The sequence below is a fragment of the Pleurodeles waltl genome, chromosome 5, assembly GCF_031143425.1.
Source record: "Pleurodeles waltl isolate 20211129_DDA chromosome 5, aPleWal1.hap1.20221129, whole genome shotgun sequence".
Lineage (NCBI taxonomy): Eukaryota > Metazoa > Chordata > Amphibia > Caudata > Salamandridae > Pleurodeles > Pleurodeles waltl.
In genome coordinates, this window is record NC_090444.1 from 661,830,626 (window position 1) to 661,842,642 (window position 12,017).

Here is a 12,017-nt window from a genome sequence, read left to right on the forward strand (position 1 = left end):
CTGTGTTCTAAATCATACCCTTAATCTCCTCATTCCCCAAAAAAGCTACGCTGACCTTGAGTAGACTCATCTAGTTCTCATGTACAGTGCAGTGCTCTAATGAGATTGCACAATGTCTGCACTATATATGTGTGTATACATTAAATAAATCCCTGGTATATACAGACACATGCATAATTTGGTGTTGTAATCACAGAATCCCAAATGTTATGTCAAATTTTCTAACAGCAACTAGAATGGGAACTATTAACCACAATCTCTACAAACCTCCCTCAGCGGTATTACTGGGTGTAGTAAATACCCTCATCTCCCTCACCCACTCCCCCAACTTCCCCCTTCCACCAGAATCGTAATTTGGGACTAAAAGTGTCAATGAAGCATTAGAATGACTTGGTGTTTTTTTTTTAGTCTACATTTCTTGGGTAACCACACATTTTAAGAGGTTACAAGTAAAAATAAACATATAAACAGTACATATAATAGTGTAGCAACATTAAAGCGTCATTATATGCAGTGGCAAATAGCTTCTCTTGTTTTCACAAAGATCACCTCTGTGACACAGTGGTTAAGTGAACAGTGAACAATTTGTTTTATATGTGTCCTGCATATGGATATATGTTTCTGTGCCCAGGAAACACACTCCACATAAACGCATAACTACTTTGTAGCTTCAGCAGGACGTTAGCCCTGATAAACCTGAGCCCACCAAAGAAGAATCTCATTTTTTTTGTGACATCATTTGAAAGGAATTCCTTTCATTATGAAGACAAGGGGGTCCCAGAGAAGATCTTATCACCAATCTGCATGAGAGGAAATCACATTTTAGGAACAAAACAAACAAGCCAAGCTTTGTATTTGCAGCACTGACCCTCTGTACCTTTCTGCCCCATGGAAACAACAAAAGTTCAGGTGTACAGGCACTTAAAATGTTGTGGAACTGAAATATTTCTTTCACACATCATATGGGTTACTTTACATTCTTAGAAGAGCTGTAGCCAAGATCAGCTTCCCCGTTTTGTCAGGCTTTTGCTGTTTTTAGGTTTAACTTAATGTAATTTTAATTTTAAGTACACAATAGCTTTACTGCAACTTTTGCACAAGATTTATTTGACACGTAACATGAACTCCTCAAAGGTTGAAGGAAACGCATAACAAGCACTGGCAATGGCAAGAGGTCTGGCTTTAATTTCATGTTGTATTGCATTAGGAAGCATTAGAAGTAGATACCATGGGAATGGATATGCATTTGCGTGGAAGCAAAGAACTATAGAAGAAAATTGGTGTAGGTTAGAAAGCAAGGTGACAGTTGCACTGTCAAGCCAGACATAAAAATCCATGTAGGTTAGTGACTGTTCTCCTGCCATCTGCTGTTGCTAGAGAAAAATATCATAAATTATCTAGTTATCTCAGACACTATTACAGCATTACAATGCCATGTTTGTGCCCCTGAAAGTTCAAACATAGGCACCTGGATAAACAAAATGATCACACCTGATTGGAGGGCAATAACTTTTTTGTGGAAGAGGACAACTTCCGCCCAATCAAAACTTGTATTCCTGGCTGCCAACATGTAGATGGAGGCAACCACCTCCGCTCCTTCTAGTAATCATCACATAATCGTCTGGCAACAGTTGCACTGTCAAGCCAAACTATAAAAAGAAAACAAACACAATCATGAATCTTTCCCGGGCAGGTGTTTTGTCATAGGTGCACTTGCAGTGTTTCTTTGCTCAAATGTTAATGACCTCATATATAAACAGACTGCAGAAAGCAGTTTACCTACTATATAAGATGGCCCAGTTAAAAACAAAGGTATTTTACCTGCCTGTTCTAAATTAACAGTCCACTCAGGCAGGTTTCCTTCAGGTGACAAATATTGGTACTTTGTGCCAACCTTCTGCTTTGTGAACTCTACATGTAATCTAATAAGGCCCTCATTGGGAGAGGCCTGTATGTATTACCCCTTTTACTGGCCCATCATGAGTTATGAAGTTCACCACGGACCTCGTATAATTACCCCTCGAATATTGACTGCTTTCTGAAACTGTAGGGGAGAATTAAGAATTACAAAGAGAATCTGTCCTGACATTTCTAAATATCCAAGTAATTCCTCATGAGATTATTGGGGTTCAACCCTTAATTCCCATTACTTCTAAACACCCACAGAGGTATTGCAACCCCTAGAATTGGTGACTTCGAGGGACAATCATAAAATCCTCTCTGTCTCTCTACATGTAGACTGGTGAATTGGGTATTAGCCATTGTAATCCAAGGTGTCTATTTGGCTATGCTTACACTTGTGTGAACCACAGTGCTAAACTATGTTGCAATGCTATGTTGTTTGGATGAGTATTAACATAGCAACCACAAAAGAAGATGAGTTTGTAGAAGTGGCCTCTGATGGTGTATGCTTTAGTCCATACACTGTTCTCCAAGACATCCCATTAAGCTCCTTAATACGCAAGGGGTAGATTTATTAAAATATGTTCATGAAGGAAAAAAATCCACTTCCAAACAGCTGTGTTTTTTAATGCTGACAGTTCTCAGTTGACAACCTGAACCAGGGGATAAGAGGACCTCGACACGAGTGCTGCTCTTGTGCTTGCAATTCATGCCTGCCCTTTCCCTCATATCAGAGTAGTTGAATATTCAAATTTGTGAATTATCATATGGTAAAAATGAATCTTTTCTTCCCAATCTGACCTAGGTGTTATACCCTGAAGAATCCAACCCCACATGTTCTTATGCTCTGGCTATTTTTTGTAGCGCATCCTTTAGGATGTTTGAATGCTTAGTAAAGTGGACAAACCTATACAAAGACAGGAAGACAACAACCTTGATATAGCAACAATGTTTGACCAGCTTCTAATTTACCAAGGGCCACAATTAGCAATGGAGCTGATAACAGTTGAATGGCATTTGTGATTCTGGCCCAAATTCAATTTTTGGACATTTGGAACATTTTAGCTATGAGCCTATGATCTGATTGAGGCTCTGTCTTTACGAGTTTAATAAAGGGTACATGCATATCCTAATCTGGAAGTTTATTTTTTCACAGGCTGCCACACATAATGACAGTAATAAACATGTATGACTTGTGCAGACTTTTTATGTGAATGGTGTGTGATATCTGATGTTTTCTGAGTGTGACATTGCCTGAGTGATAGTATGCAAAGAGTTTGAGTGAAAAAGTGATAAACCCAGGCTGATTTAATCAAATAGTGTACTTGCAAATTAATCAAATGGACTATTTCTATTTATGTGAATGTTAATTTAAATCTGTTAGATTTAAATTGCCCTTCGTCCACATTTTCTCTTTTTTTCCCACAATCTTAACCTAAATACTTTACCATAATACTAACTCTTACTTCTATCCTACACTAAACTTGATATTAACCCTAATTCTAACAATATCCATAACCCTAACCCTAAGTCTAAACCTAACCCTTATCTCAATCGTAATTGCATCCCTCACCCTTACCCTAACGCATTGCTGATCCAAACGAACGTCACTTTTAGCCTTGTGAAGTATTAAAAATATGTGAAAAATAAAAATATCCAGGCACCCCAGAAGAAGGGTAGGATTCTCACCCCACTCCCTTTGCATCCAATTGGTTTGAGGATTAGCACCTCTGAGGTATCCTAAGGTGCCCTACATAATGATCAATTGTTTGTGGGATCACAATGGAAATATTTTTAAATGTAACATTTATTTTTGTTTAATCACATATGTTTTGCAACGTAAGGCACAATTTAGTAGCACTTTACATATAGTGTTGCTACTAATACCTAACCTAGTAGAGTAGGGTTTACTCTACTATGGTCCGGAAGAAATCCCTCTGCCCATCTGGGCAACAATGGCATGAAACATATTGACCACACACTGAAAGTGTGGTTGCATCACTATACCCATTTGTTTCACTTTATGTTTTGTAAGCTTGGTGCGGGCATTTGGCAGGTATACAATTTATAAATTAGGGAATTCCCATAGCCAATTTTCACCACACCATCACCCAATATATTACTTCCCCTTCAACCAATATGGAAGGGCAACTATCTGTGCCATGGTAAACATAGGGTAAGAATTAAGTAAAACGATCTCAGATAAGGGGCCCCACATTAGGGGCCACTGTGCATTGCAGTGGCCACTGACTGATGAGCAAAAGCCCAATGATGATGCATGCCATCTTGGTGGGTGATTGTGATTGCACCCCAAAAAGATGATCTTCTGTGAGGCAATTGGTTATACTAATTCCAACATTTTGATATGAAATACAGTGGTATGGCAGAACAGCACATTACGCACAAATACAGTCCGGCCTGACCAGATAACTTGAAAGGTTTTATTCTAACCAGAATTGACTGAAAGCAATAGCAGAATTTCAAGAGCCAATTTCAATACAAGAAATCTAGCTAGAGGAATATGGCATAAATAGACTTAATGCTTGGAATTTAGTGGCATACTCATCAAACTATTAGGGGGCTCAAGGAGCATTTGGCTGCAGTTCATTCCCAAGTTTTACAATGAATAAAGTGAACATGGTTTACTACCAAGGATCAAGCAGGAGGCAATCACTATGGTCTTCAATAAAAGGACAGAGATGACACGATTATGTGATCATATATCAGCAAAATGTTGTCAGTTAGTATTTCAGAATAATCCGAAAGATTAAACAATGATATTTTCAAATGGGAAATTCTGTATTCTTCATTACGTAATATTGCTCAGCGTTTTCCCTTCAAACCTCTATAATAAAACATTCTGAAATTAAGTTTCTTAATCTTACAAAAAATACAATCACTCAAGCTGATTTCCATTACAGTTAACATTCTTTCTAAAAGTACAGAGGTTCATCTCACTCATGCATTTATCCATAAGCATCCTTCTATATCTTCTAGTAGAGTTGTATTTATCTATTCACTTCAACTTATTGTGAAGGGATTATTGTACTTATATCTCCATTAACGTAACAGAAAAAACATAGTTGTATTGGATTTTCTTTAGGTTTGTCATGTCCATCAATAATTAATGGTAGATTGTGGTCTAACCCCTAACCACCCTCCATCCAAATTCACACCACCTATTTATGCTCAATGTATTGTCATTACAATTAAATAACACACACATTTTAGATATATCAAAGTATGCCTCATTGGTACTGATATTTTTATTCATTATAAGGAGACATTTACCATAAGTACTGCACATTGATGGACCCTCAAAGGAACTTTACAAAGCTTACTCTCCATTGGACCTTGGCATTTTCTTCACTGGAGTTCTATTAACCAGTCCAGTATTTTCAATTGGGCCTTTTCTATTTTCAATCACTTTTGGAAGCCTTCCCTACTGTCTTTCCATTTAGATCTAGGGGAGCCACTACATTCAGGGTTCTGAAATTTTGAGATAAAAGAATCATGGAGAGCATTGCCTTCAAAAAGAATGGCAGGACAGAAGTGGTGAAAGCTTTGCTGAACAGTACTGGGGAAAACTGCATTTTATGTCTCTAATGGCTTGAATTGGCTTTGTGAGTCGCTTCAGTCTTTAGAGATTACATTCATATTTTATGATTATTGTGATCACCCATTTATTTGTTCAGAATGTGTAGTGAATTATTATGACCATGGTGTTGATTACACATCTGTAACAGTAAAACAAATGCAAAATATCTCCTATGGAATGAATGGGGTGGAAATAATTTCAAAGAAGCATAGCGTATCTATATTTTTAACTAATGAATTCTGGTTTTGCTCATCATGCGCGTCTATAAGAGGAATTTGCCAATGAGAAAAATTCTGTGCAATTCTACAGGGAGTGCAGAATTATTAGGCAAATGAGTATTTTGACCACATCATCCTCTTTATGCATGTTGTCTTACTCCAAGCTGTATAGGCTCGAAAGCCTACTACCAATTAAGCATATTAGGTGATGTGCATCTCTGTAATGAGAAGGGGTGTGGTCTAATGACATCAACACCCTATATCAGGTGTGCATAATTATTAGGCAACTTCCTTTCCTTTGGCAAAATGGGTCAAAAGAAGGACTTGACAGGCTCAGAAAAGTCAAAAATAGTGAGATATCTTGCAGAGGGATGCAGCACTCTTAAAATTGCAAAGCTTCTGAAGCGTGATCATCGAACAATCAAGCGTTTCATTCAAAATAGTCAACAGGGTCGCAAGAAGCGTGTGGAAAAACCAAGGCGCAAAATAACTGCCCATGAACTGAGAAAAGTCAAGCGTGCAGCTGCCACGATGCCACTTGCCACAAGTTTGGCCATATTTCAGAGCTGCAACATCACTGGAGTGCCCAAAAGCACAAGGTGTGCAATACTCAGAGACATGGCCAAGGTAAGAAAGGCTGAAAGACGACCACCACTGAACAAGACACACAAGCTGAAACGTCAAGACTGGGCCAAGAAATATCTCAAGACTGATTTTTCTAAGGTTTTATGGACTGATGAAATGAGAGTGAGTCTTGATGGGCCAGATGGATGGGCCCATGGCTGGATTGGTAAAGGGCAGAGAGCTCCAGTCCGACTCAGACGCCAGCAAGGTGGAGGTGGAGTACTGGTTTGGGCTGGTATCATCAAAGATGAGCTTGTGGGGCCTTTTCGGGTTGAGGATGGAGTCAAGCTCAACTCCCAGTCCTACTGCCAGTTCCTGGAAGACACCTTCTTCAAGCAGTGGTACAGGAAGAAGTCTGCATCCTTCAAGAAAAACATGATTTTCATGCAGGACAATGCTCCATCACACGCGTCCAAGTACTCCACAGCGTGGCTGGCAAGAAAGGGTATAAAAGAAGGAGATCTAATGACATGGCCTCCTTGTTCACCTGATCTGAACCCCATTGAGAACCTGTGGTCCATCATCAAATGTGAGATTTACAAGGAGGGAAAACAGTACACCTCTCTGAACAGTGTCTGGGAGGCTGTGGTTGCTGCTGCACGCAATGTTGATGGTGAACAGATCAAAACACTGACAGAATCCATGGATGGCAGGCTTTTGAGTGTCCTTGCAAAGAAAGGTGGCTATATTGGTCACTGATTTGTTTTTGTTTTGTTTTTGAATGTCAGAAATGTATATTTGTGAATGTTGAGATGTTATATTGGTTTCACTGGTAATAATAAATAATTGAAATGGGTATATATGTGTTTTTTGTTAAGTTGCCTAATAATTATGCACAGTAATAGTCACCTGCACACACAGATATCCCCCTAACATAGCTAAAACTAAAAACAAACTAAAAACTAATTCCAAAAATATTCAGCTTTGATATTAATGAGTTTTTTGGGTTCATTGAGAACATGGTTGTTGTTCAATAATAAAATTAATCCTCAAAAATACAACTTGCCTAATAATTCTGCACTCCCTGTATGTAGTAAAACTTGTGTTGACAAAGACAGGATGAAGGAAGGATTGTATTATACTTTTGCTCATATTAATTTCATTCTGAATAAAATGAATTAAGAAATTCAAATTGTCACATGGTCAATTAAAGTGTAGCTTGAGTCCAAGAACTAAGGGCCTCAATTAGAAGAAATTGGTGCATCGTGATCGATGCACCACTTTTCTTGTGCCACCTGTGCCCCCTAACAACACCATGGGAGCGCTGTACTTACAGTACAGTGCTCTATGGTGCACAGTGCCCACAGCTGCATCAGAAATTCTGACACAATTGTAGCGCTAAACCGTAGCATTGTTGGACTATAACCAAAATTTTGACTCTAGTCCAGCAACGCTAAGGGGGCTCCGTTAAAAACAGCACAGCGTCACTTTAACACTTCTTTTGAGCAGGTGTTAAAAAAATTACACTGTGATAGTGCAGAATGGAGCAGTGAAATCTTGTGGATTTCACTGTGCCATTTCTGCAGACCTTTTTGTGGGGAACGCCTACCTTACATACATTATACCTGGTGCAGGTATAATGTTGCGCAAGGCTTTAGAAACTGGCACAATGGTACCATTGCCCTAGTTTGTAAATGCAACGCTGTGTGGGGGAATGTTTGTGCCACTGTAGCATAAAAAATGTTGTTACGACAGGGCAAGGTGCTTGTAAATGAACCCCTAAGATCATGATAATGACACTGGGCCAATCATTCACAATCACCATAAGGTATGTCTGTTAGTATTTTAGCGTTTAGTGGAAAAGAGAGGCCTTGAAAATGGAGCATTGGTTGAGATGGGGCTGCTTCAACAGATTAGCATAAAGGTTGACTTTGGTGTTCTAGTGAGTAAAGATCTTTGATGGGATAGCTGTCTTACATATTTAGTGGCTATACGCCTTAGACGGTTTTGGTTTTGTCTGATATCTGAGACTGAAGAGGGATGGTGGCACAGGTGGTAGGGCTTAACTTTCATGTGCCAATCATTCTGGGATGGCAATAGTGCTCTGAATAGCAAAACATGTAGGGGACAAATAAGGCTCTTGGACAGTTTTTGAGCCATACAATAATTGTATTAGGTTATTAAATACCTTCTAGTCATGATCACATTTAAAACACCTAGGCATGTATATATATTGCAGATTCAGCAGATCTGCTCAAGATCCCTATCAGTGGTAAAACAGGCTTTGTTGTTGGACTACTAAAGGGTTTACCATAGTTCTAGAGGTTGTTTAGCAAGGAAAGTGAGATTGGGGAGTTCTCTACAAGACTGCAGTAAGTCTTATAGCACACAATACTATGTTAACAGCCTTACTGGGAGTTGCAGCACTAACTAGACATGGTATCATCACGACCGCCATGATTTGGAAGACAACATAGAATAGGTGAAGAAGAGTAGTTCTTTCTACTCATAGCTGGCTTTATGTTTAGTGAAAGATCTTAGGACATGTATTTCTTGCCAAGTCCAGGATAGTGACTGTAGAATGAGAAAGGGTGTGGCAAGGTAGCAAGCATCTTTAATGTCAATCATTTTCTAGATTTTGACCATGTTGAGAAAATTTAGTTTGATCCTGATTGAGTTAATGATTTATTTTAATTGTGATTTCTAACACAATATAATTAAAAGAGAAGTATAGGGTGGTTATATCTGTTTATAAAACAACAGCTCAACACTGATGTCAGTAGCATGTACAAAGTGATGCCATGTATTTGTCACATGTCATTTTGATGACATTGCAATTATGCGTAGGTGGGAAAGGGATGTTGGCCAACACATTTGGAAGGAGAGTGCTATTGTAAATAGACCAGGATCTGCAATCCCTCTTAAACAATTGGTTAAAATCAAAGTTGAACAACACCCATAACATCTACATATATTTGACTAAGAAAGGACACACTACCATCTGAGATACACATTGCACAGCTGATGTTTTCTGATGATCTGACAATGACTGTAACTGTAGGGTGTGTCAGCAGGTATCACCATCTCTGGATAAACAGGTTGAACATAACAGGTATAGTTGATATCAGCGAGATGTGGAGTAGCAAATACAGATGAACTATGTGGCAGGCAATGGATGTATGTAAACAACTACTGGCCTGGTCCTATAACCACAAGGCAGCCTCAGCATGATCTGTGTATTTATGGACTGACAATTGCATTAGTCCTGTAAAGCCCACCACTTTGTATTGCTGTTATTACTTAACCACGTACCTAAACCATTTTTGCAAGGTGCAATGTATTTGAAAAAATACAAATAAAGTGTTAAAACATACCCAATGCTGCATGTTAGCTGATGCCAGGTTGACACCTTGGAGCAAAATGTTTGTGTCAATGCAGCTTTGCTTTTGTAAGGCAACAGATATTTAGTTAAGCTTGCTGAGAGAGGGAAGGAGTTTGAGAGTGAATGAAGTATTTTGTTAAACTTAAACTGGAGATTGGCTAGAAGTATAATAAGCCCTCAATAATTTTCCTTTCCTAGCCGAATAAGGCTCAACACCAACGAACTAGGGCCCGAATTTAAGAAAAGTGGTGCTGCAATATTTGCACCACCACTTTTCTTGCACCCCATGGCGCCCCTCTAATGCCACCGTGGTGCGCCGGATTTAACATACGGAGCACCATGGCCCAGGTCAGGTACAATAGCGTCATAATGTTTGACACTATTGTTGTACTTTGCAAGATTAGCACTAAACATTTTGGCACTAATCCTGCAAGAAAATATAGAGGCCCATTATAAATAAAGGTGTGCCTCCTTTTAAAGCCTGTTCTGTGTTGGCATTAAAAATAGCCACTAAAAATGACGCTGTGGAACCTCATAGATTCCACTACGCCATTTTATGCGGTCCCTCTAACAGGGGAACAGTGACCTAGCATACATTACGCCTGGTGCAGGCATAATGTGGCACAAAGAGTCATAAAGTGGCGCAATGCATGCATTGCACCCGTTTGTAAATCTGGCATGGTGAATTTGGCCTTGTTGAGCCTCATTAGTGTCATAAACATTACGCTAATGTGCTGCAAGGAGGTGCTAGGCCTTTTTAAATCTGGACCTAACTGTGTAACTTTCGGTCACCCACAAATAATACATGCCATTGTTGGTCAATTCGTTCAGGCTTTTTTACACTCTTGCTTCCAAAAACAAATGAACTTTTCTGAACGATTATTATGCTAAATGATCTCTATGAAAACTGATTGATTTTCTCCTTGACCGCATTGAACTTAAAGTATCGCCTTTGCTTTGTTCTCAAGAAATCACTGACTACATAGAATACTACCTGTACGTGTGTCGGTGGTTTTCACAATGTGAAAAGTCGTAGAACTCTTAGAATCCTTTGTACTTGGATCAGGAGTAGCAGAACACCTTGGATAATGCCGTCCTAGTGCCTCTGAACATGTACCAAGAAAAAGAGACACAAGCAATGTCTGAGAAATGACAAGATATGAGAAGGCCAAGCTAATAAAGCAATGACGCCACAAAGTGCAGAGCAAGAACAGTGAAATCCATAATTCCCAGGGCACAGTTGGACAGCATAGTGGCCCCAGGTTTGGGAGATGTAATGGGTTACAAGTCTAATGTTGCATACCAGATTCGTGTCAGTTATTGAGTCAGAAAGAAGCACCTTTATCTCGGGGTCAGTAATATTTGTCTTTGTGACTATGTATTCAGGGAGATTTTTTAAAAGGCTTTCTTCGCCCAAGCGGATACTTAAGATATATGCACAAGTTACTGGCAAATATTGAAAGAGATACGCATTACAAATTTATAATAAAAAAAAAACATGTTCTTTCATGGATTGTACCATTTTTGTTAATGAGCGCACTGTAACAAAATATTGGCGTTGTTATTCACACAGCACTTTTCCTTTTGAGAGAAGATTTCAATAATAAAAGAAAGCTCTATATAAAGAAAATCTCCACTGTAATTTTCACTTTTAGCATGCGGCTTTTTAATACTGTTTCCTCAGCCTATTCAACTTAACTGAATTTAAATGCAGGCCAGATGATCGTGCACCACGGGGCAGCACACAAGGACTCGGTGCTGCACAATGGCCACAATGTTTGGCCATTTCATTCACCAAGTCGCATGACCCCATGGCAACAAAGTATTGCTTATATTACAGGCTGCAGTCACAGCAGGTTTGACATTTCTTATTCATGAGAAAAATCCACAAAGGCATGCGCAGCTACTGGGAAAGTACACGGACTTTTGTGAAAGTATGTTTCTTTGTGAAAGGAAAAAGAGATCTTATGTTTCTATATGATTTATCACTAACATTCCTCGGTGAAAATTGTCATTTGTAAATCAGAATGCAGAGTGGCAAATACCAGGCTGAAAATGACCACCTAAGCAAGAACTTCGTTTTGACTATGGACAGTTGGAAGTCTACATTGAATAATCAGTAAGTGGCCATCACAAATATACATTGAACGCATTTTGTAGGCTGTATCGCTGCTCATCTTAAATACATCACACGCATAGAGTACCGTATGCCAGATCAATAGTGTATTTCAGAACTGCAGGCAGAGATGTTCCACATGACAGTGCTATTCCTTTTACTTCAATGTATGGAAACTATACATTCACTTTCCCTTTCACAGCAGATGATACTGCAAATATAAAGGCACATCCCCTG